Raw genomic sequence first — 6770 nt, 5'->3', positions numbered from 1 at the left:
TGGCGTTTAATGTAATTCATCCATAAAGAAAGACTCAAAGAAATTAGGCAAACAATTATTCAGCGATTTCCGTAGTTTATATATATTTCATTTATTGCGTTACTTTCTTTAAAGGGATGGTTGAATTTTTGCTAATCAATTGGAATAAATAACCCGTAATTGAATTTAAAAACGCATAATAAATTGAACTGAACCACACAAAACACTTTTTGTACGCCAAGATTTAGTATCTACTTTATATCCCTCCACTTACCAGACTTTTCCCTCCGGATTGAGGTTATAGACCTAACAGCTGACGACACAGCATAGTCAGCTGATTATGCCATCTTGATCTGATTTACATTTCACTTTCCCACAGACAGTTAAGTCCAATGTCGTTTGCAGCAAATTATACTGCGTCTGTTTTACGATACGCTACGCGGTAGAAAGTTCCCTCGCGATTTTTGGAAAAGTAGTAACCACTCTCACTCTGTAAACCAAGAGCTCTACAATTTCGTAAAACTTTTATAGATGTTATTTTTGGCAACTTACATAGAAGTAGGTATAGGCCTAGTGGGCGAGACAATTGTAATTTTCTGTATTGAGGTTTCAAGTAAAAGAGACTGTTCAATTTAATTTTAATAGTACGTTTTGGCACGATAATGCCACAGAAAATTCTAAATTTTGATTAAATTATGGTTCGATAAGTAATGACCGACATATTCATGAGTTAAGTTGGTGAACAAGCCATGTGTTTGTCCAACTATAATGAAAGCGAGCGCATGGAGAGTTTTTTACAGCTAAATTACGATTTGCTTTTCACCTAATACTTCGAAAATTGCATAAATGATAGACTAAGTCATGTCTACCAGATGTATCAATTCAGCAAAAAATCCATTGGTGATTTGGCGGGATTTCAACCCGGGATCCCATAGAAACCGGAGTCCCGCACTCTAACCACTAGACCAGCTCGCGCTCCCCTTGAGTATTACATTGAAGTACACGATATTTAAAACCTATTGTTTACCAGTTTATTACTATTATCTTACTGAAATCCATCTAATTACCAATTTTATTTAATAATCTCCAGTAACAAACAAACAATATGCAGGCTAGTTGGTTGAACATCCCAAAATATCAAAGACCTACACAGTACAGTATACTGGTACCGGCATATTCATACAATCCCAGCTCAATAAAACAATTCCTGTCAATAGGAAGGGCTTTAAATTGAATTCAAAAACCCCTTATCCCAGACAAACTTACAGACTAACCGATCTTTTATTAAGTATTGAAACAAACATGTTCATGGGACAGGAAAATGGGACAAAGAACCCATATACATTTATGTTAGGAAAAACATTGGGTCTTTGGGTTGTGATTTGGGTGTACTTATGTTTGCTGCTAGGGGAATCACGTAAAAACTGTAATTTTTAAATTAAATGTTCCTTTTAGCACTGTTTATATCGTAGAAACTTTTACAACACCTTTCAAAACAAATTTTGACTGCGAGTCATCAGTGTTTAGACCTCATCCAAATTCATGTTTAGGAGTTGGTCAAACTTTGTTATATTTGAAAATCTTTGCAAGAGTAAATATCAATAAAAAAACTTGTATCCGATTCGTAGTGAGAGGTTTTACATACACCCTGCTTAATGATCCTATCTAATTTAGATGTTACAGTATTAACTTAGTATGTCGAGTTTCGAAAGCATTCGAATTCTACCTATGTTTAATTATTTTCTTAATATTTTTGTTTAGTAGAACCCCTCATATCCGGCCTTGGTTTTACCGGTCCTCTGTTTATCCGGCCCCTTCCAGGAAACCAATATCAAAATGTTTTTCTCAAAGCTTACAGACGTTTAGATGCAAGCACTAGTCTTTGTGACTGCTCAAGTCATCAAACAAATTGTTCTCATTATTTATCTGTTTGTTTATACATTTATTTGCTGTGTCACTATACTCAGTTGAGCTAGTGGGATTAACCTCTGATCAGTTGGTTGATTATTTCCAAAGCGGGGTTAGTACAGTACAGTACATTAATTTTTGTATTTCACAAAATGGATAAGAATGTAAAGTTGAAATTCATGTACCATTTAAGTCCTATAACGATCTTCAAGTCCAATTTATTGTCATTTTTACCACCATTTAATACCTTTTGTTACCTGGAATCATCATATTTGTACTGTACGTGCCTCATTGCTTGACAACTTTAACCTACAAAAAATATTTTTTTTCTTTTTACAAACATGTTTATTTTTTTATATCCCAGAACAGACTGGAATGTTACCTGGAATCATCATATTTGTACTGTACGTGCCTCATTGCTTGACAACTTTAACCTACAAAAAATATTTTTTTTCTTTTTACAAACATGTTTATTTTTTTATATCCCAGAACAGACTGGAATGATACTTTTGACTGGATATTTTGATTACCTATTATTATTAGGTATGAATTGTCATTTTCATAGTAGGTTGGTTTATCCGGCCAAATCGTTATCCGGCCAGGGGCTTGGTCCCGTGGTGGTCGGATATGAGGGGTTCTACTGTAACCTAAACAAACCTAGGAAAATATATATTTGACTTTTTATTTTAAACTTAAGACAGAATAAAAGTACAGTACATAGTCATAAACAGAAAACATACGAAAATTAAAATATTCAATTTGATTTTAGAGACTCTGGAAAGTGCTTATGTAGCCTGTGGAATCACGTTCTCTTCAAGCATCGGTGGTTCAGTGGTAGAATGCTCGCCTGCCACGCGGGCGGCCCGGGTTCGATTCCCGGCCGATGCAGTTAAGTTTTTGTTTCTGGTAGTTGCAAATTATAACAATAATTTTACTCAACTGCTTTTTCCATCAATATTTTACTGTACTCTTTGTTTGAACTGTATTACGTGCTTATAATTGTTTTTCCAACTCTGTTTCTTATTCATGAAAGTTACAACTTTCCCAAAAAGACGGTAAAATTCATTATATCATAGAAAAATACAAAATTAGTATTATTTCGAAAAAAATCAGTCTGACTTAATTCTGCACGCAGGCGGTAATGCTGTAACCATGCAAAAAATGACAAATTTATTTTTTAACTGTAACAACACCACTTATTTCCATTTGCAACACTATATTGCACCATTGATACATTAAAATTTTATAGTCAGGGAATAACATTTGGGTTTGGAGATTATCGCGCTGGCGCTCATTTGAACTCTATAAAATAATTATTGTACAGTATCATTGGATAGAAAAGTTTACTCTAGTAGTTTTGGTAAAAATCTCACCTCTACTTTGGATCACAAATGGCAGTAGATGTGGGGGATGTCTTTTTTAATGCAAAACCAGAAAAAAAGAGTAGACAAGCATCCAATATGTTATTATGCAAGTGTTTGATTACACATTTGATGGTGCATTTTTAGTTTTAGCTATTTAGAAAATAAATTTGATAATGCATTATAACAGGCTTTAAATTGATTGCTTATCATAAAGAATTTACTGTAGAAATGACGTTATGTTCTATTGTCAGTGGTGTTACTATAATAGATTGTCATTATTTCATGCTTTCACTTTTTTTTAACTTTAAAGCAAAGGTCGGACTGTTTCTAAAAGTGTGGTCATTCTCGGTAGCAAAGCATGGTTTGATTGAGAACCGAGAACAAAAATGCATCTTATTAAACATTAGACCTGCGAAACAGCTGATTGAAGCTTCGTGTCTGGGTTGCCTCACATAGGTCACGTGACGTAACAGCTGACTCCTGGTCACGTGATTGCCGATTGTTGCACAGCTGATTACTCTACTTGATCAGCTGATTGAGGGAAACAACCGGTCTGAGCACTTCTATTGTGCAATCTTACATTATGAAGTAGGAAATGCCACGATCACCTGGCTAGAATGCGGAAAGATAAGATATGTAAATGTTTGACATTAGATACAACGAAATAATCTGCTTGAATGCTGACACAGCGGCACAGCTAAAGATATCATTGAAATACCGATATCGTCACACATATATCATTTAACATAGAAAACCAAATCCCCGCAAGTAATTTTTAAGGGATAGTTTTTTATTGGAAATTTAAAATAAATCAACAAAAAAATGAAATAAAAGAAACAAGCTTTAAGCATTTTATTCTATTAAATGTCAAATAAAAAATACAAAACGATTTCGAATACTTTACAACAGGGTATGGGCTGAGTACAGTGTTTTCAACCTACTGCATAAAACAATCAGTATTACCATTTTTCCCTGGTTAGGAACATAAACAAATAAAATTTTAAAGTCGTGGGTATTATATGTGTTGCTAAAAAAATTAGTTTATATACAAAATATTAGAAAATGAACGGTAAAACTATTTCAAACCCATATGTTTTATTTTACCTGCTGTTTCCATGGGGATCAACAAATAGAATAAATCCTAACATGGACTAATTCGTAGGGGATTAAGATTGGGAATAAGACAGAAACTTTCCTAAGCTTACACAGAACAAAATTCCCGAAGATTAAGGGTATTCGGATCGGATATATGGCTTTGTAATGGTAATTTAGAAACATACACGATAAATATGATATAATCAATCAATGGCAGAATGCACAAACATAAGGAACACCATTAATTTTATACTTATAATGTATAATGGGTTCATATATGACCCTCTTTAATAGTTTTAAAATGTTATAATCAATGTAATGCTTCCATTATGAAACCTTCAGGACCTTTAGGAACCTTAACTTGCAAGGAACTTAGTATTAAATAACCCCAGTTCTTTAATGGTTGCCATAATATAATTGGAAATTTGATTTGGAGGTTTCTAGCATGTAATTAATGTAAAATTTCAGCATGATCAATAATCAATTACAAGAGCAATAGACAAAAAGCGACAAAGGCACGCTTGCCACCTTGACTCCGACGGCGACGCCTGAAGAAGTCACTAACAGCTGCTAAATGCTGGATGCTTATCTCAAACATCAGCTGTTTATTGGTCGGAAGCTGAGCAGGTGAAACAGCTGTTGCTGACACGAGCGATGATTCCACCTTTTTGATTGCCTCCGCCCCAAAAACCACCTGCCCAGACCCGCCACCTGTCTTCAGCCTTGATTTTTAATTCACATTGTGTTTCACCTGCTCCGTCCACCTCACAAAAGATTTGGGAACATCCAGTTGAGAAGTAAAAATCTTACGAGCCGTTTTATAAAGTTTATTTTTACACTAAGAACGAAAGTCGAAATGTTAGATAACGAGAAAATATTTTATAATAATCACTCCAAAATTAGTCATGTGAGATGAGATGCTGTTCAAAGTGTTTTAAACGAGAAAACGAGTGTAGTTTAAATAGAAAAGATAGATATACCCAGAAAATGATCATTAACAACCAGTTGGGAAGAAGATAATTCATTTTGGTTTTGTTAAGAGTTTCTGGTACTGTCTGTTTTAATGTGGTACGTATTAGAAAACCAAATCCAGAATTTCAATCAACAATACTTTTATTGATTTGAGCACAACTACTTCACTAGAAGATCATAAATACTGTGGTCTTTATAAAGTTTCTTGCCAACGAGCTTATTTAGTATAACCGGGAAACGGACTTTCGGCCTGCGCTGCCCCTGACTCGGCCTGGGCTGCCCCTATTATGTGGTGTAAAGGGTAGGTTTCTCGGGAGTAGGTACCTGACCTGAGCTTGCGCTTTACCCACTAAATCCCAGGAATCTCCCGGAAATACCTGTGGGGTGGTGGACAGGGTCGTCGACACAGGAAACAGGGCAAATAGCATTGGAGCCAACCTTCTAGGAAATACATTACTATTGTATTAGAATACTGCTGTAATCTTTGGCATTAACGACTCAGGAAGTGATGGTGTCTACGGGTGGTGGATATCCGCCCCAAATAAACCTATTTTTGTTTCAAAATTTTAGATTCAAAAATACGCAAATTCTTACTACGTATAATAAATCTTTTATGCTTCTTTTAATACTGTATATGATAGTGGTTTTTAGTACTGTATCATGACAAATTTAAATGTAAAATACTTGCAGTCATTTGAACTTGAATTCATTATTTCTTAGGCCGCGAACGCTAAATATGTAACAGATGTTCGTGTACAGTAGTTAAACAATAAAAAATAGTGCATTTCATCACTAGAGAGTACCTATTTAACAGTACTGTATTACGAAACATTTATATGTAAAATACTTGTAGTAATTTGAACTTGAATTCTTTATTTCGTTGGCCGCGAACACTAAATATAAAAGTAACAGATGTTTGTGTAAGGTAGTAAAACAGTACAAAATAGTGCATTTCATCACTAGAAGGTGTCTATTTAACTTTACTGTATTACGAAACCTTTAAATGCAAAATACTTGTAGTAATTTTAACTTGAATTCTTTATTTCGTTGGCTGCGTACGCTAAATTTTGGCCGTAAAAGTTTAATTTTGATACTTACTTGTTCTGTGTTATTTCACCTAATAATAACAGTACATTTAATTCCATCCAACATAATTTTGGTTGGAAATGCACAATGTTGAATTGTGTGTTCCAATTATTAAATTGCAAATTACATTAATTAATTGTTGAATGAAATGCATAGGGGCATTTAATTCCATCCAACTGAATTTTCTGATTTTGTATATAACAAACTGTAAATTTCGTTTATTGATTGTAAATATCTACATCACTAGAAGCCTTTTTGTAGTAATTGATCATTTAAACACTGCAGTTACAAGTTTAATTTTAATATTTTGTTGTACCAATACACCAGACTGTTAATTAATATATAGGATTATAATATTTTAAACGC

General features: G+C 34.0%; 1 non-coding gene across 1 annotated transcript; it reads left to right on the top strand.

The window, feature by feature from the left end:
* Window positions 1-2704: 2704 nt before the first annotated feature.
* On the top strand, window positions 2705-2775 carry Trnag-gcc (transfer RNA glycine (anticodon GCC)). Its single transcript has one exon. It is a non-coding gene; the product is annotated as a tRNA-Gly (tRNA).
* The last annotated feature ends 3995 nt before the right edge of the window (window positions 2776-6770 follow it).

Source organism: Macrosteles quadrilineatus, unplaced genomic scaffold (genome assembly GCF_028750875.1).
Source record: "Macrosteles quadrilineatus isolate MER2022 unplaced genomic scaffold, UCM_ALF_1.0 Scaffold_9__3_contigs__length_116548681, whole genome shotgun sequence".
In the NCBI taxonomy this organism is placed as follows: domain Eukaryota; kingdom Metazoa; phylum Arthropoda; class Insecta; order Hemiptera; family Cicadellidae; genus Macrosteles; species Macrosteles quadrilineatus.
The sequence above is the reverse complement of the archived record's forward strand: the minus strand, read 5'-3'. Positions and strand labels throughout refer to the sequence as shown.